Source organism: Stegostoma tigrinum, chromosome 18 (genome assembly GCF_030684315.1).
Source record: "Stegostoma tigrinum isolate sSteTig4 chromosome 18, sSteTig4.hap1, whole genome shotgun sequence".
Classification (NCBI taxonomy): domain Eukaryota; kingdom Metazoa; phylum Chordata; class Chondrichthyes; order Orectolobiformes; family Stegostomatidae; genus Stegostoma; species Stegostoma tigrinum.
The window spans coordinates 40,341,739-40,364,449 of record NC_081371.1 but is presented as its reverse complement, the minus strand read 5'-3'; the positions used below and the strand labels follow the sequence as shown (position 1 = coordinate 40,364,449).

The 22,711-nt window shown below is 41.0% G+C and overlaps 1 protein-coding gene across 12 annotated transcripts in view; it reads left to right on the top strand.

The window, feature by feature from the left end:
* Positions 1–22,711, top strand: part of ppfia2 (PTPRF interacting protein alpha 2) — a 418,215-nt gene that overhangs the window by 327,770 nt on the left and 67,734 nt on the right. The gene's annotated exons all lie outside the window — the stretch shown is intronic.

The following is a 22,711-nucleotide window of genomic DNA, read 5'->3' as shown; positions in this document are numbered from 1 at the left end:
ATATGCACAAGCATTTTATTGTTGTTAATGCTTAGCTTCAGTATCTATTTCATTATATTAATGTTACATTTTATGTTATTAGACCTTATAAAATATCTTGACTAGAGATGTAAATCAACTTCTAATATTTAATACATCTTTTATGTATTGAATATCAGATAATGTTAAATAAATTTACAGTTTCCAAGAAGTTCTACAATTTATGTTAGCATAGATGACCTCAGAAGAGATCCAAAAAAAAATTGAGGACTGATATCATATATGGCAAATATAGACAAGTAAATTGCACTATAGATTTTACCAGTAGATACTGATATACTGTACAATAGAGCTATTTAGTATTTTAAAGTTGCTTGTAATACTCGAAGATACTGTCAGTTATGTTGGTATGCAACCATGTAGATATTTCCTCTCTGTCTTAGGAAATAATGTACTCATTAATACTGCTGATAAAATTATAGAGGCAGTATGAGGATATTAAAGAGAAATGGAATGACTGTCGAAAGCAATTTCCATATTACTTTTTCCACAGGCAAACAGTGTAGTGAATTAAAATAATCTTAGTTTTTGTGCTTTGAAGTTCCAATATGGAAATTACATATTTCATCCTTGGCATTTTAATCAAATTTATTAATAGGTCATACAGGATAGAAACAGGCCCTTCAGCTCATCATGTCTATGCCAACTAACAAACACCAAACTACACTAATTCCATTTATCTACACTTGGCCCATAGTATACTATGTGCGGGTATTTTAAGTTATCCAGATGCTTTGATAGCAATACAAACTTCAAAACTTAGATAGATCACATTTAGAGTATTGTGTGCAGTTAAAGTGAAGAAAGGTTTACCAGAATGTTGCTTGAATTGGAGTGTTTGAGCTATCAGGAGAGGTTGAACAAACTTAAATTGTTTTCACCAGAGTATTGGAGGTTGAGGGGTTACCCTTTGGAAGTATATAAAATTATGAGAGGGTTGGATAGTTAGACTCTTTATCCCAGGGTCTGAATGTCAAATATTCGGGGGTGTAGGTTTAAAGTGAGAAGGAGAAAGCTTAAAGGAAATGTACGAGGCAAGTTTTTACACAGAGGGTGATTGGTGCCTGGAATCCTCTGCTAAGTGAGGTGGTATTATCAATGTTTAAGAGGCATTTGGGCAGACATATGAACAGGCTGGGCATAGAGGGATACAGACTATGTGCAGACAGGTGCAATTAATTTAGAATGGCGTTGTTGTTGGCACAGATATGGTGGGGCAGAGGACTTGTTTCTCTGCTGTACTAATAAAACAAAAATTCAAGAGAATCTGTGGTTGTTTCAGGCATAGTGTGTGAGGGGCTTCTTTCTGTGCTGTACTAACAAAAAAAAGCCAAGCGAATCTGCCTAGAAATTCCAGGCACTTGTGACCTGATCAGATGAATATTCAATTAAGTGAACACAAACAGGCTTTATTAAACATAATAGTGTTTATCCTAAATCCTATCCTTCTCTGAAACTTCATACACTTGGGCCCCATTTTTTCCAACATGATTATGTCATAGCTCCTTACTGATATGCTAAGAGACTACTATTAGAGTAAAGGTATAATTTACCCATGCCTACAAAGCTCCCCCAAGTTCCTCCCACAAACTGTTAACCTCATGAGTTTTGTACAGTTTCCATCCAACTCATTTATTTCTCATACACAATTCCCCAAAATGTTTTCCAGCCAAGGCACCAATTTCCAACTATATTCTCAGCCCCTTTATAGAATAAGTGGGATAGATGAACTCTACATCGCCCTCCTTAAAAGGAAATACTTTTGCAGTTTGGGGTTCCAGCCTTTGACAGCGAGCTGAATATAAAGACAACTCTCATGAACTTGAGGCTGGGCTGGAATGGATGACAATATCTCTGGATCCATGATAAGTATTGCTTACTTCTTAATTATTGGTTCTGAAGCCGAATTATACCAAACTTGAAGCATTAAATGATGCAAATGCTGCAAGAACTGCTGAATTTCTCCTACATTCTCTGTGTTGGGTTCAGATTTCCAGCATCTGCAGTACTTTGCTTTTATAACATGGAACAAAAGAACTTCAAGACTATTTCACATAATAGGAAGGAAACACAAACTATTTTACAATATATAGAAATAATTGAAACAGTCTTATTATAAATATCGAGGATAAAGAATCATTCTTTTTATCCTCAGCAACAACCATACAAGTACTCAAACCTCAGTCAAGAGGCATCCTGTTTCCATTGTAAAGTTCCTTGTTTAGAGGACATGGCAGCATTTGTTTCTTTTTTAGCAAATGTTTGCATTCAATCAATGCTATTTCTTGAGTCAATGTTAGCTTCCTGTGGCCAGTAAATAAATGCTTTGCCGTATAAATTAGCACAGTCACACAAGACTGAGGCTTGCTGCTCAGCATTTGTTAGTCAAAGGGATATGCATCTCACTCTCAGTTCTATGCTACAATGATTTTATTTTGCATCATGTGCCAACAGCATACACAGCAAAAGAAAAACACAAGTGTGAAGCAAGACAACAGCCAATGTCTTAGAACATAAGAATAAGGAGGAAGAGTAGGCAATTCGGCCTGTCAAGCTTGCTGTGTTATTTAATGTGATAATGGCTGATCATTCCTGCCCACTCCCCATAGCATTTTATCCATTACTGGTTAAAACTCTGTCTATCCCTTTTCCATATTTATTCAGCATTCTGGTGTCCACCACACTCTGGGGTATGAATTTGACAGATTTGTGATCCTTTGAGAGAAGTGATCTTCCTCACCTCTGGTTTAAATCTGCTACCCATTAGACTAAAACTATGACCTCTCATTCTGTATTGCCCCATAGGATGATAAAGTGTAGAGGTATGTGACTCTGCAACAGACCTTGAGAGTGCTGGATCTGACTCTCTATTTCAGCCACCCAACCATCCATGGAGATAGCCAAACAATCATGTACTTGAGGCAGCTAGACCCCAAAGTATATCTGTACTCCTGCAAATTCTGGTCTGCGAGGGCCATTGCTTCCCACATACCTGATTGCCGCTCCTGTTCTTCCCCCCTCTGCATGTGGACAAAGCCCTGATTGCCAATACCACTGGCTCCTCTGGGACTGGGACTGAACACTAGGAAGTCCTCCAAGTGTCAGTGATCTGGGACATTTTCTCTGGCCAGCTACAAGAGCTTTGACAGGGAGGTGCTCACCAGGTTGTACTCCAAAATTTCTAAGCTTGATATTCCCATCAATGTGTCAGTCTCTGGGCTGGTGAGAGATGCACGAGGCAGTCTTGCTAGTGGTTTCTCTGAGACCAAGGTATTCTTGTCCTCAGAGGTCAAGGAGTTGACTTAACAGAACAGAGTGTTTCTCCACTAAGGTTGTGAACATCCTGCCTACACCTGCTAAGCACAAGGGAGAGAAGGCAAAATGGCTAATAACTAAAAATTGTGTGCAATGGATTACACTGACAATAGGGTTACTGTGAGAGTTGCAAGGAATGGCCTTTGATCCTTATTTAGTTGGAGGGTCATAGATATCTCAGTATCCCTTTAGGAATGATGCTTCTCCTGTGAGAGGCAGGATTTTCTCTCATAGCAGATGAGGAGCCTGATCTCAAGTATCCCTCCACCTTCAATGCCCTTTCTGTCCTACTGTGTATAATCTTCTACTGAAATGAGAGCAATGAAGGGAATGTTTGAGATGTAAGTGGTGGCACAGCTTTTAGTGCTGGTACATATGTTTGATAAGTTGTGAGGTGTGTCAGGTGAGTCAGTAGACAGGGCAGAAGCAATGCAAGGTTAATGGTGGGGAAGTTTCGGAGAATGAGAGCAAGTGAGAGAAAATGTTGCATGCATTTATGAAAGTGTCAGAGCAAGAGCCATGGTAGAGCCAGTAGCAGAGATAGACTGAATGTTAAATAGAGAGGAGAATGAGGAATTTACCTGGAAGAAGTAGCATTGCTGGCCATTCCTCCAGGGTACTGCTACATAACATTACATTACATACGGTCAGAAACATTTTTAAATAAATTGATTCACAAGTATGTGATAGCTTATGTAAGTCACTTTAATAATTCTCTGAGAAATAGCATTATATTACATCTAACTTTTCAGGCACTTCGATATTGTCTAACATGCGTCAACTTCCTGATTAATTTTACAATGATTCTGATATTTTATATCATTCCTTACTTCTTTCATAGCCGTCCTGTCTCCCCATAGAAAGATAACTGCACTAAACACCTTGTCTCCAACAGCATAATTCTGAGATTTGGTCTTTTTGCCTGCTGTAATTTTCAATGTTTTTCAAATGATTTTTAGCTAATCCACTTGCTTTGATTAGTTTTTCTCTGAATCTTGACATATAAATTGCAAATGTAGTTCCTGAGCCTGGATTATAATTTTTTCTTTGGATTAATTTAAAGGATTCTCTTGCCTCATGTCCACATATGTGTTCAAAAGAGCTAAATCCAGGCCACTAATAGGGACATCTCTGATGGTAAACAACAAAAGGGAATTCCTTTATCCCAATCATTAGGACATACCTAATATTTGAAGTTTGATACTGTACTTACAATACTCCTTGAAATTGTGGATGACATTGTGAATATGGAATTTGTTTATTCTCAGGCCGTTCATTACCTCAATAAATGTTTGTAACAAAAATTTGAACCTTGACCTTGTTATGTTTCTTTGAGTAATCTATATTTTGTAAAACAAAAGGAGTAACTTTCTTGTAACAGTTTTGCTATAGTTTTCCCCAACGGCAGTGCCTCAGAAAATCTTGTTGCAGCTTCCATATTTGTTAAATTATACTGATTCCCACTTTTGATTTTGGGTACAGGTCATACACAATCTATTAACAAACCACTAAGTGTTTCTTCCAAAGCTGATATTAGAATTAAATGTGCAAGCTAAATTGGTAGTTGAGGTTTCCTCATTACCTGACAAATATTACATGTCTAACAAAATTTAACCACATCTTTATGTAATCAGAGCAATAAAAATGTTATAATATTTTAGCCTGGGTTTTCTTACTACCTCAATGACCTGGCAATAAAATTTCATGGATCTCTTAAAACATTTCTTTTATGATTCTCAGATGGAACTACTACCTGATGGATTACTGTTAATATTTGTTGACTGGTATTTGTGGTGATCTTCACTTTTTCATGAAGACTTTGTCTTTTTAAAAAGAAATGACCACTGGGTTTTGGTTCTGATTCAGTTTGTAGGCTGTTTGAAACAGCTTTCTCATTTCAAGATCTCTTTGCTGCATTTCTATTAAAGGAGATGAGTTAAACATGTCAGCCTCATTTTACTTTTTAATAGTTTTTAATAGTGTCAGAGATGGGCTGAGAGGTGGCAGATGGAGTTCAACCTGGATAAATGCGAGGTGATGCATTTTGGAAGGTCGAATTTGAAAGCTGAGTACAGGATTAAGGATAGGATTCTTGGCAGCGTGGAGGAACAGAGGGATCTTGGTGTGCAGATACATAGATCCCTTAAAATGGCCACCCAAGTGGACAGGGTTGTTAAGAAAGCATATGGTGTTTTGGCTTTCATTAACAGCGGGATTGAGTTTAAGAGTCGTGAGATCTTGTTGCAGCTCTATAAAACTTTGGTTAGACCGCACTTGGAATACTGCGTCCAGTTCTGGGCACCCTATTATAGGAAAGATGTGGATGCTTTGGAGAGGGTTCAGAGGAGGTTTACCAGGATGCTGCCTGGACTGGAGGGCTTATCTTATGAAGAGAGGTTGACTGAGCTCGGTCTCTTTTCATTGGAGAAAAGGAGGAGGAGAGGGGACCTAATTGAGGTATACAAGATAATGAGAGGCATAGATAGAGTTGATAGCCAGAGACTATTTCCCAGGGCAGAAATGGCTAGCACAAGGGGTCATAGTTTTAAGCTGTTTGGAGGAAAGTATAGAGGGGATGTCAGAGGCAGGTTCTTTACGCAGAGAGTTGTGAGAGCATGGAATGCGTTGCCAGCAGCAGTTGTGGAAGCAAGGTCATTGGGGTCATTTAAGAGACTGCTGGACATGTATATGGTCACAGAAATTTGAGGGTGCATACATGAGGATCAATGGTCGGCACAACATTGTGGGCTGAAGGGCCTGTTCTGTGCTGTACTGTTCTATGTTCTATAATTGCATTTCCTTATCATCTCCATTGTTTGTAGAATCCATATCTTCCTTCTCAAAGACAGAAAAGAAATCCAGGAAGTCCTTCCTGTAGCATTTCAAATTCTTTTACTTCTACTGTTTGTTTCAACAGCCTTGGCGCAGCCAATATTTTTGAAACAACCAAGTCATTCCCCAAATTAAAATCAATGCTATTTATTGGAATTTGTTGCTTTACACAAACTACAAATCTCCATTTATTAAGTTACTTTTTAAACTAAATTAATACAATGGGGCCAGTTTCTAACTTTGTTGTATACTTCCAATTAATATTTTTTTTCATTCATTTGCCCTACTGGAAGACAAATTGTTTCATCAGCTAGAACTGTGAGTAACTTGCTCCAGTGCCTCCCAATGCAAGTTAAATTGCTTGTTAACTTCCAGTTTTATTACAATGGAAGCGTATTATTTTATTATATCACTCCTTTATATCACTTTCACCTTTGTTTTCTCAGATTCCTTCAGTTTGTTCCCTAAAATTCCATTCCCAGCTTTTCTATTCATCCAGTTTCATTGATTATTTCCATATGTCTGTATGAGTTATCATAGATATTTGTCAGAATTGTCACTCCTCAAATCTTTGAGGTCTGTCCAAACAGCAACAGTAACTGAATGAAGGAAAGCAAACCTGGGGATGAACAGTGGCAGCAGGATAAATAACTGAGGAGCAGAGTCAGTCAGAGCGAATGTAGGGATGAATCTAGGAGCATGCTCTAGAACTGGTATAACCCCTCAAAAAGTGACATAGGTTTGGTGCTCAGGAACCACATTTGCAGACTGAGGGAGTAGTAATTATAGTCTGCTAGGAATAGAGTGCAGGAGTGAGAGACCTGAATTTGGTGACAATTGGATAAAATTGTGGAATTAGTTTCTGGATTATTGTCTGTACTTGTTTAGGTTGATTTTGTTGATAAGGTATGAAATCGTGGGACAATTGAACAAAGAACAATACTGCACAGGAACAGGCCCTTCGGCCCTCCAAGCCTGTGCCACCACATCTTCCCATTCCATACTAAAACTGTCTTCACTTACAGGATCCCTCTATTCCCTTCCTATTCATATATTCGTCCAGGTGCTTCTTGAATACTACTCTGGTGTCTACTTCCACCACCTCCTCTAGCAATGTATTTCAGACACCCTTTATGTGAAAAACTTGCCTCGCACGTCTCTTGTAAACTCCCAACCTCGCACCTTGAACCAGTTGTCCCTAGTAATTGACCTTTTCATCCTGAGAAAAAGCCTCATACTTTCCACTCTATCGATGCCGATCATAATCTTACAAACTTCTGTTGGGTCTCCCTTCAATCTCTTATGTTCCAGTGAAAACAAACTCAGTTTATCCAAGTTTTCTTCATAGGGAAAATCCTCCATACCAGGCAACATCGTCATGGAATGCTTTCCTACAAAATGTAGGAAGTCAGGGATACTTACAGTGCCCATGATGCCACTATATGCAGACACAGTGTTCAGCTGCAATTCCTGATTTGCTGCATGGAACGCTTGATGCTATGGATAGACTCACAGTGGAGCATCCATGACACAGAATGTTAGGATAGCATGTTTGCGAGCTGGTTACACCAACAGTCAGCACTAGACACACAGAGAAGACAAAGAAGAATTGGGTGACCACCATGAATATTAGTAACCATGGACAGGCAATGCAGGAGTCCCTTATGGCCATCCCCTTCAAGCAGGTAAACAGTTTTGGATACTTTTGAAGTATGAGCTGTTATAAGAAAGCAGCAGCAGCAGAAGCTAAGGCAGTAGCACCATGACTAGTACTGTTTTACAGCAGGAACGGTCAAAGTGTACGTTAGCAGTGGTGACAGAGGACTTTACAGTCAGGGATACAGATAGACATTTCTGTGGCTGCAAGTCAGTCTTTTGGATGGTGTGTTGCCTCTCTGGTGCCAGGCTCAAAAATGTCTCTGAGCAGGCACAGGATATTCTGAAGACTGAGGGCGAACTGCCAGAGGATGTGGCCAATATTGGTACTAACGACATAGGCAGAAAAAAAGAAAACGAGGTCCTGCAAAAGGAGTTTACTGGGTTAGAAGGATGAAAAACATGCCCTCTAGGGTTGTAATCTCAGAATTACTTCCTGTGCCACATGCCAGTGAGGCTACAAATATGAAGATTGTCCAGTTAAATACGTGGCTAAAGTGCTAGTGTAGGAGGGAGGGCTTTAGGTTTGTGGATCATTAGTATGTCTTTCAAAGCACCAATATCCTAAGAGATTTGCTATTGTCATTTGATTTGTTTAAACTAGTGTGGCAAGGAGAAAGGAACCAAAGCAGAGGTCAACAAGTAAATTAAACAAGGAGGAGTCAGAGATTAAGGCCAGTAAGACTAAGAGAAAGAATAGACAGAGAAAGGTAACTGAACGTGGCAGCATTGGTGGTATGAAGTGTATTTGTTTTAATGCAAGGAGTACGATAGCAGTCGTTTTGATGGGATTGTACTACAGGCCTTCCAACTGTCAGCAGGTGACAGAGGAGCAGTTATTTGGAAATATTACATAAAAATACAAACAAAAGGGTCATTATAGTGGGTGATTTTCACTTCTCCTCTATTGACTGGGACTCACTTAGTGCCAAAGGCTTGAGTAGGAGCAAAATTTGTTAGGTATGTCCAGGACAGCTTTTGAAAGAATATATAAATAGTCGAATTAGGGAAGGAACCATATAAGACCTGATATTGTGAAATGAGCCTGGCCAGGCGAGCAAAGTTTCAGTGGAGAAGCATTTTGGTAACAGTGATCATAATTCTGTAAGTGCTGAATTACTTAAGATTAAGAGTAGCTCTTGGGTGAAAGTACTAAACTGGGGGGAAGGTTAACTACCTTAATATTAGGCAGGAACTGGGAAGTATAGGCTGTTTGAGGGTAAATCCACATCTAGGATATGGGAATCTTTTAAAAGCTAGTTGATTAGAATTCAGGACTGGCAAGTTCCAGTGGAAACAAAGGATAAAGATCACAAGATTCGGGAACCTTGGATGACAAGAGAAATTGAGAGCCTAGTAAAAAAGAAAAAGAAAGCATACATAAGGTTTTGGAAACTGAAGACAGATAGAACCCTCAATGAATACAAAGATAACAGAAAAGAACTCAAACAGGAATTAAAAGGGTTAAAACAGGCCATGAAATGTCTTTGGCAAACGGGGCTCAGTGGTTACCACTGCTGCCTCACAGCTCCAGGAGCCAGGGTTCGATTCCAACCTTGGACAACGGTCTGTGTGGAGTTTGCACATTCTTCCCGTGACTGTGTGGGTTTCCTTCAGGTGCTTTGGGTTCCTCCCACAGTCCAAAGATGTGCAGACGAGATGGATTGGCCATGCTAAATTGCCCATAATGTTCATGGATGTGTAGATTAGGTGGGTTATAGGGGGATGCTTTAAGGGTCAGTGTGGACTTGTTGGGTCCAAGGGTCCGTTTCCACACAGTAGGGATTCTAAGATGTAACAGGATTAAGAAAATTCAAGGTGTTTTATATATATATGAGGAGCAAGAGGTTAACGAGGGAAAGGGTAGGTACTCTCAAGGACAAAGGAAGAAATTCATGCATAGAGCCGTAAGAAGTGGCTGAGGTCCTTAATAAATACTTTACATAGGTATTCACAAAGGATAAAGACATGGTGAGTCTTGGGAGGAAAATGTTGTTATTCTAGGGTATGTCAACATGAAAAAGGTGTTGGGTTTTTTGAAAAGCATTAAGGCAGACAACTCCCTAGGACTTGATGAAATCTATCCCAGAATGCTGAAGGAGGCAGATGAGGAAATTGCTGAGGCCTTGTATGAAAAATTTATATCCTGTTTAATCTTAGGAGGGTGCCAGAGGACTGGAGAAAAACGAACATTGTTTCTTTGTTTAAAATGGGCGACAGGGATAATCTGGGAAATTACAGGCTGGTGAGTCTTACATCAGTGCTAGTGAAATTATTGGAGAAGATTCTTACGGATAGGATTTACTTACGTTTGGAAAACTATGGACTTATTAACAATAGACAGTATGGCTTTGTCCGGGGAAAGTCATGTCTCAAGACTTGATATTTTTGAGGAAGTGTCAAAGATGGTTATGAAAGCAGGACAATAGATATTGTCTATATGGACCTTAGCAAGGCCTCTAACAAGGTCCCTCATGGCAGGCTGATGCAAAAGGTGAAGTTACATGGGATCCACAGTGAGTTGGTAAGATGAATATAGAACTCACTAGGTCGTAAAAGATAGACAGTAGTGGTTAAAGGGTATTTTTCTGAATGGAGATTTGTGACCAATAGTGTTCCACAGGGATCAGTGCTGGGACCCCTATAGTTTGTATATGAATGATTTGGAGAAGAATGTACATGGCCTGAGTAGTCAGTTTGCAGATAACATAAAAATTGGAAGAGCTGCAGATTGTGAGGAGGGTTGCCAGAGATACAGCAAGATATAAATAGAGAGACTGGAGACTTGGGCAAAGAAATGGCAGGTGGAGTTTAATCTGGAAAAATCTGAGGTGATGCATTTAGAAAGGTCTACTACAGGAGGCAAGGATATACCAGTAGTAAAGCCCTCAGTAGTATCAATACACAGGGATCTAGGCATACAGCCCCACAGGCCAACATTTCCCTAAAAGTGGCAATACCAGTAGCTGAGAAGGTATAGGTATATTTGGGTATAATTGTGTATATTTTTAAGTATAAAAATTGGCAAGACATGTAGAGACATACGGGGGAAGTGTGGCATTGTTGGTCAAGGACAGTATTACAGTTGCAGAAAGGATGTTTGGGGACTCGTCAACTGAGGTAGTATGGGCTGAGGTTAGAAACAGGAAAGGAGAGGTCACCCTGTTTGGAGTTTTCTGTAGGCCTCCAAATACTTCCAGAGATGTAGAGGAAAGGATAGCAAAGATGATTCTCGATAGGAGTGAGAGACAGGGTAGTTGTCATGGGGGACTTCAAATTTCCAGATATTGACTGGGAACACCATAGTTCGAGTACTATAGATGGGTCAGTTTTTGTCCAGTGTGTGCAGGAGGGCTTCCTGACACAGTATGTAGATAGGCCAACAAGGGGCGAAGCCACATTAGATTTGGTACTGGGTAATGAGCCCGGCCAGGTGTTAGATTTGGAAGTAGGTGAGCACTTTGGTGATAGCGATCACAATTCTGTTATGTTTACTTTAGTGATGGAAAGGGATAGGTGTACACCACAGAGCAAGAATTATAGCTGGGGGAAAGGCAATTACGATGAGATTAGGCAAGATTTAGGGAGCATAGGATGGGGAAGGAAACTGCAGGGGATGGGCACATTAGAAATGTGGAGCTTATTCAAGGAAAAGCTCCTGTGTGTCCTAGATAAGTATGTACCTGTCTGGCAGGGAGGAAGCTGTAGAGTGTGGGAGCCGTGGTTTACGAAGGAGGTGGAATCTCTGGTCAAGAGGAAGAAGAAGGCTTATGTTAGGATGAGATGTGAAGGTTCAGTTAGGGCGCTCGAGGGCTACGAGGTAGCCAGGAAAGACCTAAAGAGAGAGCTCAGAAGAGCCAGGAGGAGACATGAGAAGTTGTTGGTGGATAGGATCAGGGTAAACCCTAAGGCTTTCTATAGGTATTTAAGGAATAAAAGAATGACGAAAGTAAGATTAGGGCCAATCAAGGATAGTAGTGGGAAGTTGTGTGTGGAGTCAGAGGAGATAGGGGAAGCACTAAATGAGTATTTTTCAACAGTATTCACTCTAGAAAATGACAATGTTGTCGAGGAGAATACTGAGAGACAGGCTACTAGACGAGGTGGGATTGAGGTTCACAAGGAAGAGGTATTAGAAATCCTACAGAGTGTGAAGATAGATAAGTCCCCTGGGCCGGATGGGATTTATCCTAGGATCCTCTGGGAAGCCAGAGAGGAGATTGCGAGCCTTTGGCATTTCTTTAACTTGTCATTGTCAACAAGAATAGTGCCAGACGACTGGAGGATAGCAAATGCGGTTCCCCTGTTCAAGAAGGGGAGTAGAGACAACCCTGGTAATTATAGACCAGTGAGCCTTACCTCAGTTGTTGGTAAAGTGTTGTAAAAGGTTATAAGGGATAGGATTTATAATCATCTCGAAAAGAATAAAGTGATTAGTCACGGTTTTGTGAAGGGAAGGTCGTGCCTCAGAAACCTTATTGAGTTCTTTCAGAAGGTGACCAAACAGGTAGATGAGAGTAAACCGGTTGATGTGGTGTATATGGATTTCAGCAAGGTGTTCGATAAGGTTCCTCACAGTAGGCTGTTGTACAAAATGCGGAGGAATGGAATTGTGGGAGATACAGCAGTTTGAATTGGAAAATGGCTTGCTGAAAGACGACAGAGGGTGGTGGTTGATGGGAAATGTTCATCCTGGAGACCAGTTACTAGTGGTGTACCGCAAGGGTCAGTGTTGGGTCCACTGCTACTTGTCATTTTTATAAATGACCTGGATGAGGGCGTAGAAGGATGGGTTAGTAAATTTGTAGATGACGCTAAGGTCGGTGGAGTTGTGGATGGTGACAAAGGATGTTGTAGGTTACAGAGAGACATAGATAAGCTGCAGAGCTGGGCTAAGAGGTGGCAAATGGAGTTTAATGCAAACAAGTGTGAGGTGATGCACTTTGGTAGGAGTAACCGGAAGGCAAAGTACTGGGCTAATGGTAAGATTCTTGGTAGTGTAGATGAGCAGAGAGATCTCGGTGTCCATGTACACAGATCCTTGAAAGTTGCCACCCAGGTTGACAGGGCTGTTAAGAAGGCATACAGTGTTTTAGCTTTTATTAATAGAGGGATCGAATTCCAGAACCAAGAGGTTATGCTGCAGCTGTACAAAACTCTGGTGCGGCCGCACTTGGAGTATTGCGTACGGTTCTGGTCCCCGCATTATAAGAAGGATGTGGAAGCTTTGGAAAGGGTGCAGAGGAGATTTACTAGGATGTTGCCTGGTATGGAGGGAAGGTCTTACGAGGAAAGGCTGAGGGACTTGAGGCTGTTTTCGTTAGAGAGAAGAAGGTTGAGAGGTAACTTAATTGAGACATGTAAAATAATCAGAGGCTTAGATAGGGTGCCTTTTTCCTAGGATGGTGACGGCGAGCACGAGAGGGCATACCTTTAAATTGAGGGGTGAAAGATATAGGACAGATGTCAGAGGTGGTTTCTTTACTCAGAGAGTAGTAAGGGAATGGAACGCTTTGCCTGCAACGATAGTAGATTCGCCAACTTTAGGTACGTTTAAGTCGTCATTGGATAAGCATATGGACGTACATGGAATAGTGTAGGTTAGATGGGCTTGAGATCGGTATGACAGGTCGGCACAACATCGATGGCCGAAGGGCCTGTACTGTGCTGTAATGTTCTATGTTCTATATGTTGCAACTGTATAGCGCTTTAGTTGGGCCACATTTGGAATGTTGTGTACAGATCTAGTTGCTACACAGCCTGAAAGATGTGGCCTTCAACAGGCTACAGTAACAGTTTATCAAGATGTTGACTGGGTTGGAGGATATTAGGTATGAGGAGAGATGCAACAAACCTGGTTTGTTTTCACTTGAATGTTGAAATATGAGGATAACCTGATAGAAGTTTACAAAATTATGAAAGGCATGGATATAATGGATAAGTGGCCTTTTTCCCAGTGTAGAAATGCCAGTTACTGGAAAATATAGGTTTAATGTAAAAGGGGATAAGTTTAAAGGAAATGTGTGGAGTAGTTTTTTTTTACACAGAGGGCAGTAAGTGCCTGATATGTGCTGCCAAAGGAGGTGGAATCATTGAAACCCTCAGTGCAGAAAGAGGCCATTCAGCCCACCAATTTAGCACCAACCCTTTGAAAAGCATCCTGTCCAGATCCACCCTGTCTCTGTAACCCTGCATTCGCCATAGCCAGTCCATTTAGCCTGCACATCCCTGGACACAATGGGACAATTTGGCATGGTGAATCCACCTAGCCTGCACATCTTTGAACTGTAGGCAAAAAACAGAGCATCTGGCAGAAACTCATGCAGACATATAGAGAACATGCAGACTCCACACAGATAAGACTGGAATTGAGCCAGGTCTCTGGTGCTGTGACGCATCACTGTTAACCACTGTACCCCCTGCCACCATTTGTTCCACTATCTCACTCTTAGTGGTAGTAGATGCAAATACAATAGCAACGCTTAAATATCATCATAACAGCTTATATGAATAGACAAGGAACAGAGGGACACAGACCGCATAGATGCAGGCCTGAAACGTCAGCTTTTGTGCTCCTAAGATGCTGCTTGGCCTGCTGTGTTCATCCAGCCCCGCACTTTGTTATCTTGGATTCACCAGCATTTGCAGTTTCCATTATCTCTAGAAGCAAAATGCTTTTGGTTTAGAAAGACACCATATGTCAGTGCAGTCTTGGTGTGCCAAAGGGCCGGTTCCTGCACTGTTTTGTTCTATGTTTTGATACTTGACGTTCATTTAAAGAAGTCTTAAGAGTTAACAGAATACTTTTTTAAATATTATTTTGAAATTCTTCCAAAATCATTACTTCCTTCATATTCTCAAATCTTTCTGCAACTTCAGTAATCAGAACCACTGATCCCATGATAATATTTTTTTCCCCTATAAATTCTACACAGTCTGATCAGGCTTCTTCCTGATAATCCTCAATTTTGATTGATAATCTTTAGGGACAAACTCTGAATCATTGTTTCATAGCCTGCCAGTTGCTCTTCTAAGAAACTACTGTACACATCATAGTTGTACCTACCAAGATACTCATTAACATTAAGATCCAAACACATCTTTTAGCTATGGAAATAACAAGGTGTTGAGCTAGATGAACACAGCAGGCCAAGTAGCATCAGAAAAGGGAGGCTGACATTTTGGGCCTATACCCTAGCTACTTTTTCTCCCCAACTACTGTTTCAAATGAAATAAAATATCTTTCAACTCCATCCTCCATAAATTTAGGAACATAGATTTCCATTTAATTAAATCCCTCATTGGAATCAGAATTATTCTCTGAAAAACTACATATTCTTTTGTCCAGGCATCCATCTTGGTCAACATTTGCACACACTCCATGGACAGCATCCACTTGTACACACTGTCCACGGAGATTGGCAATTAGATATGCACCAGCCTCAACATATCATCATGGCACAGCTCACACTGACTCACTTGTAACAATTGCACTACTTCATTGTGTCAAGGGATGTGCAGGCTAAACGGAACTCAGTGTTGCAATCTTGCCGCCAGGCCATTTTTTTGCACAGGGGCAGTATACCATTCTCATCCAATGCAACAGGATGTATCTTAGGAGTCTTCGCTAGGGTATCTCTTACAGTGGCCTCTGTTTTTACGCCTACTAGGTTTACACAGCATCTCTGCCAAGCCTTGTTTTACTTTTTTGCGCATGGCTGCACCATTCAGAACTTGCATCTCAACATATCAATTGGAAGATGATACAGCATTGGAGCAAACAAATTACTGCAGGAGGGGTGTAATCGATGATCACAAGAGCACTTTTTTCAATGGTAGAATAATGCATCATAATGGTTTGCATAAGTAAGCTGTCAACCTAGGCTTCATGGGGTAAACTGTAGAGATGAACATGTAAATGGAAGTGTTTTGGTGGGAATGTGAGGAAGCTCCGAACAGGGGTGGTAGAAATTGAACTAAATGTTTTGGTCGTCATCTATATTGACAGGCTGGGTCAGCAACTATTTGTGAAGCACTGTCTGTGCTGCATTCCATCCTGATTTGATTTGCAAATGTGCAATGGAAATGAAAAATGGCTGCTGCTATACCTGGAGTAGGTGGAATTTTTCTTTTGTCCAAAGAAGCAGGCTTAACCTGTGAGTAATAAGAAGTCTTTAAGGGGAATTTACATTAAACAGACAATTACACAGTACAAGTCTAAGACATCTGTAGTCCCAAATTTTGCATGTGAACCACATGCAGTGACCAACTATGTCAAATATAAGTTACAGTCACAAGCAATCTTGACCATGTCATTGGTCGTTATAAACTAATCATAGCTATCTCTCTGAAGGAGGAATAATCACTATGACTTTAAATGTATGATGTGCAGGCTATAATTCGTAAAGACAATCCAAGGTCTTGTGGGCTACACAAGAGTGCAGAGATGATTTCTCCTGTCTTTAAATGCTGTGTATTTGACTTGATTGGATTTGTTTTGATATCAGATGTATTTATTACAAATATGGTCAAAAGTGGTGTAGTGTCACCCCTACACTCTCTCCACCTATCTTCTTTACTCTCCATCTTCGGTCCGCCTCCCCCTCTCTCCCTATTTATTCCAGTGCCCTCTCCCCATCCCCCTCTCTGATGAAGGGTCTAGGCCCGAAACGTCAGCTTTTGTGCTCCTGAGATGCTGCTTGGCCTGCTGTGTTCATCCAGCCTCACATTTTATTATCTTAGTGTCACCCCTGTTTGGCACCTTCTAAAAACATTGAAAATAAACCAAACAGAGAATATAAAGCCAGAAAACTAAAACAATAACATTAATCTTATAGTCCTATCTCGATAAAGTTAGGTGTTCTTTGGAACTTCTCGTGTTTCTCGCTCAGCCATGGCCCTGGGTCCATACTCCTTCACCCCAAAGCCTCAAATCCCTGCTGCTAAACTGAAGCCATCACACAGAGAGAAGATAAAGTTGCCACTCTCCAGTGCTATTTCACCTCCACCAATGCTGCTGCCATGATTTCACACTGCACCAACCTCTGTAGCCACCACTGGTGCCACAGGATCCTTCATTGCGACAAAACTTGCCACCATCACTGCCTCTGCCATCAGGCACCCAAGTCAAGCTATGGACCTGGAGCTTCAGCTCAGTTTGCGAGTTTGGACCAGGGAATTAAGCCTGGGATCTGCTCGCTGCTTGCTGGAACATCTTGGACTGGGACGGAGCCACATCCACGTCATTCTGACATTCCTGTCGCTGCCACCAGACATCTTCTCTTTCATCATTTACTCAGCCTCACTGCTCCCCAGGCCGATGCCGCCATCTTTGTCTGCTATTCCACACATAGCCAACACTTACCAATACCAATACCGATGTCAATGCTGATGCCAAATCAAAAGTAGATAACATCCAGGTTCTGATTAATGAAGTGTCACCTTCAGATCATGATATGATCTTCTTTGCAAAGCATCCATTTTCAGTGACTTCAGAGACGTTTCTGAAATCTCCATTCTACTCAGTCATAGCTTCATCAGTTGGGGTTTGTAGTTAGTTCTTGTCTTCAAGTTAAAACTCAGGATTTGAGTTCAGTTTAGGCTGGCATTTCAATGTGGTCCTGACAGGTTGCTTCACAGTTGAAATTGTTTATAATGCAGAGGCATTTCCATGTGTAGTCAAGTACAGGAATACAGTGAAAAGTGTACAAAGTCGCCAATCACCAACATCATCTTACATACAAAAACAAAACAACAACCATCGACATTCGAAAAGGAAAATAACCCTCTAGGATACAAAAACCAGAATTTTTTATAAAATGATACAAGGAAAAGCGCCGAGAAGAAGAGGGGAAGCATGTAGTTCTTATCTTCATAAAGTAATCTTATCTCCACAAGGTAAGTGAGCCTCCCTGCCCAAAGCCTTGTATCCCAGTGCAGCTGCAGGCCCTTGAAATTTGCTCAGTCAGGCTGTGAAGGAGGCAAGAAAATAGACCAGTTCCCTTCTAATTTGCCATTTCAGCTAGAATTCACAAATTTATTTATTTGAATGACAATATAAAACAGACACCACATTTCACCTAAAGTTGAGTAGCTTACAAGCAAACATTTCCTGGCTAGTTAAAGTTCTAGATGGCACTTGCCAAGGATAATGTGTTTCTACAAGATCCACCACTTTCAGCAGGAGTGGAAAACCTGGTATAAAGAAACTGTGAAGAAAATAAATATTTAAAGAAATCCAAATTTGAGGCTTGAATTCAAACACCAGAAATCCAATTCAGTTCTGAACAGGATTATTTTGATAATGTGCTTTTTTGCAGATAGCACATTCCAAAATATGACAATTGCAATTTAGATTATAAAACTTTTAATGGACATGATGAAAACAGAACAGGAAAGATTAAAATGAATCATGAGGTTACAATTATTTATTTTTAAAAATGATTTACTTACAGATCTAGATCTATAATCTCTCTCGAATTAACAAGCTTAAACAAAAGAACAAAACTATTCTTTAAGAAGAAGTTGGAGAGAGAAGATGTATGATTTGTGACAACAAAATGAAGTAATGGATTGTAGGGTAAAAATTTATTCAGCCTAAACTCAATATTGTCATCATGAATTGATACAGAATATTTATGATCTTGCCACATCTGATACGTCAGCTAAATATATGATTATAAATGAGAAATTCTGCATTATAGTTTGGAAGGTCTATTTCAACCTTAACCATCTTCTGAAAAGTATTTATTCTTATATTTAAATTCCAGAGATATTTGAATGCAATTGCAATGATTTCAAAATTGATTTCTGAATGGAGAAACATTAAATGTCAATGGATTGGAAAGATGAACATTTAATGATGTATCATTATCAATGATTTCACAAACCAGGGAACTGTATGGCTTCTAGTGACATTTAGAATGATCAGTGGACAACAAGCACCCTTCGGTGTTTATAAGTAGCAAACACCAATTAAGGATCAGGTGAAATAATAGATTGCACAGCATCCAAATTTTATTTGCAAAATAATTTGACTCCAAATGTAATCACTGATGAATAATCAATCCTAGGATGTAATACTGTGCTGACTGATATAGGGTGTGGAGGTGCTTGGGAACAAGGTTGCAGTTTTCCTATGGAATTTACAATCTCCAACTGTATTTGTATGACTGACTTGGGCTGCAGGTGTCAGAATAAAATCTGTCCAATTAAAGTTCCACGAAATGCCATGATGCTCCTTTCTGAATGCCTTCATATCCTACTGTATCGGGAACTATGGCAAACTGCCATTTGTATCTACTGCAGATGCTCATAATACTAAGTACCTGTTCTGTTTCTGAGTAAAAGATCCCTTAGGAAATGCTAACAGGACTAGACAGGGTATATGCTGGAAGGATATTCCTGGGAATCCAAAACTAGGGGTCACAGTCTAAGGATACACGCTGGACCATTTGGTATTGAGATGACAATAAATTTCAGAGAATGGTGAGCTGGTGAAATTCACGACCACAAAAAGTGGTTGAGGCCAAAATATTGAATGCTTTCAAGAAGGAGTTAGATATAGTTCTTGGGACTAAAGAAATCGAAGGGTATGGGATATAAATGAGAACGGGATACTGAGTTAAATGATCAGCCATGATTGTATTGAATAACTGAACAGGCTCAAAGGCCTGAATGATCGACTTATAATCCTATTTCCTATGAAGCAGTGACTAAAGCATGATCAAATGTAGCATTCAATTTGAGGGGAGGGGACCATTGGTTGAAAACAACTGCACAAAGTTTAAATAAGAGCAATTACATAGAAATGAGGGAAGGGATTACTGGAGTGGGCTAGAAAAGGAATTTATTAGCAAAGCGAGTTCAGAAATAATAACATTTTTAGGAAAGTAATTCATAACTCACAGACTACTGTGAGCTAGAAGGATTTTTGGAAGAATAACGACAGCTGAAGGAACCTTTGATGAGGACTCGTCTACTGAGGTGGTATGGGCTGAGGTTGCTGAGGAAGGTTTGTCGACTGAGTCAGTATGGGTGGAAGTTAGGAACAGTAAGGGAGCAGTCACCTCACTGGGGGTTTTCTACAGACCCCCAAATAGCAGTAGGGAGATCGAAGAACTCATTGGCCAGCAAATTGTTGAAAAGTGCAAACATAGCAGTGTTGTTGTTATGGGTGACTTCAACTTTCCCAATATAGATTGGAACCTCCTTAGTGCAGATGGTTTTGATGGAGCCGTTTTTGTCAGGTGTGTTCAGGAGGGTTTCCTTACTCAGTATGTGCACAGGCTGACGAGGGGGGAGGCCATTTTGGATTTGGTGCTCAGCAATGAGCCAGGACAAGTGTCAGATCTCCTGGTGGGAGAATACTTTGGCAACAGTGACCACAACAGCCTCACATTTACCACAGCCATGGAAAGGGAAAGGAGCAGTTACCAGGGGAAGATATTTAACTGGGGTAAAGGAAACTATGATGCTATCAGACAGGAGTTGGGAAGTACAGATTGGGAGCAATTGTTCCACAGAAAGGGCACAGCAGACATGTGGAGGCTGTTTAAGGAGCAGTTGTTGTGAGTGATGTATAAATTTGTTCCTCTGAGACAGGTAAGAAGGGGTAAGATTAAGGAGCCTTGGATGACGGGTACAGAGGCGCTTTTTGTCAAAAAGAAAAAGGCAGCGTATGAAAGGTGGAGGAATCAAGGATCTAGCACAGCTTTAGAGTATTACATGCTTGCTCGGAAGGAGCTCAAAAGTGGACTGAGGAGGGGGCACGAAAAAGGCTTGGCAGGAAGGATTAGGGAGAACCCGAAGGCATTTTACTCATACGTGAGGAATAAGAGAATGATCAGGGAGAAGGCAGGGCTGATCAGGGATAGCGTAGGGCACTTGTGTGTGGAGTCTGAGCAGATAGGGGAAGCCCTAAATGAGTTTTTTGCTTCGGTTTTCACGAAGGAAAGGGACCTTGTTGTAAATGAGAACTTTGAGGAGCAGGAAAACAGGCTTGAACAGATCGAGATTGAGGAAGTTGATGTGCTGAAAATTTTGGCAAACATTAAGATTGATAAGTCCCCAGGGCCAGACCAGATTTATCCTAGGTTGCTCCGGGAAGCGAGAAAGGAGGCTGCTAAGCCGCTGGCGAAGATCTTTGCTTCCTCACTGTCCACAGGAGTTGTACTGGAAGATTGGAGGGAGGCAAATGTTGTTCCTCTTTTCAAGAAAGGGAACAGGGAAATCCCTGGAAATTACAGGCCAGTCAGTCTTACATCTGTGGTCAGCAAGGTTTTGGAAAGAATTCTGAGGGATAGGATTTATGACTATTTGGAAAAGCATAGCATGATTAAAGGGAGTTAGTTTGGCTTTGTGAGGGACAAGTCATGCCTTACTAATCTTATTGAGTTCTTTGAGGAAGTCACGAGACAGGTTGACGAGAGTCGAGCAGTGGATGTGGTGTACATGGACTTCAGCAAGGTATTTGATAAGGTTCCCCACGGCAGGCTCATTCATAAAGTCAGGAGGTATGGGATACAGGGTGATTTGGCTGTCTGGATTCAGAATTGGTTAGCTGACAGGAGGCAGAGAGTGGTTGTAGATGGCAAGTATTCTGCCTGGAGGTCAGTGCTGAGTGGTGTCCCGCAGGGCTCTGTTCTTGGGCCTCTGATCTTTGCAGTTTTTATAAATGACTTGGATGAGGAGGTTGAGGGGTGGGTTAGTATGTTTGCTGATGACACAAAGGTTGGAGGTGCCGTTGATAGTATCGAGGGCTATTGCAGGCTTCAGCGAGACATTGACAGAATGCAGAGCTGGGCTGAGAAATGGCAGATGGAGTTCAACCTGGATAAATACGAATTGATGCATTTTGGAAGGTCGAACTTAAATGCTGAATATAGGATTAAAGGCAGGATTCTTGGCAGTGTGGAGGAACAGCGGTATCTTGGTGTTCAAGTGCATAGCTCCCTCAAAGTTGCCACCCAGGTGGATAAGGTTGTTAAAAAAGCATATGGTGTTTTGGTCTTCATTAACAGGGGGATCAAGTTTAAGAGCCGCGAGGTTATGCTGCAGCTCTACAAAACCCTGGTGAGACCACACTTGGAATATTGTGTCCAGTTCTGGTCGCCCTATTATAGGAAAGATGTGGAGGCTTTGGAGAGGGTTCAGAGGAGGTTTACCAGGATGCTGCCTGGATTGGAGGGTTTGTCTTACAAGGAAAGGTTGACTGAGCTCGGACTTTTCTCTCTGGAGAGAAGGAGGAAGAGAGGTGACCTGATCGAGGTGTACAAGGTAACGAGAGGCATGGATAGAGTCGACAGCCAGAGACTTTTCCCCAGGGCAGGATTGACTGCCACGAGGGGTCATAGTTTTAAGGTGTTAGGAGGAAGGTATAGAGGACATGTCAGAGGGAGGTTCTTCACCCAGAGAGTTGTGAGTGCATGGAATAGTTTACCAGTGGTAGTCGTGGAAGCGGAGTCATTTGTGACATTTAAGCGACTGCTGGACATGCACATGGACAGCAGTGAATTGAGGGGAATGTAGGTTAGGTTATTTTATTTTTGGGTTAGGATTATTCCACGGCACAGCATCATGGGCCGAAGGGCCTGTACTGTGCTGTACTTTTCTATGTTCTTTGTTCTAATATGAGCCAACCGTGGTTGACCAGGAACGTTAAGGAATGGATCAACTCGAAAGAAAAATAAATGTACAATTTTGCAAAGATTAGTACTAAGCCAGAGGATTGGTGAAGTTTTAGAAACTGACAAAAGAAAATGAAAAAAAGGGGATAAAATAAACTTTGAAGGTAACTTTGCGTATAATATTAATATGAACAGCAAGAACCTCTTTAAATAGATAAAAAGGAAGCAAAAACCCAGAGTGA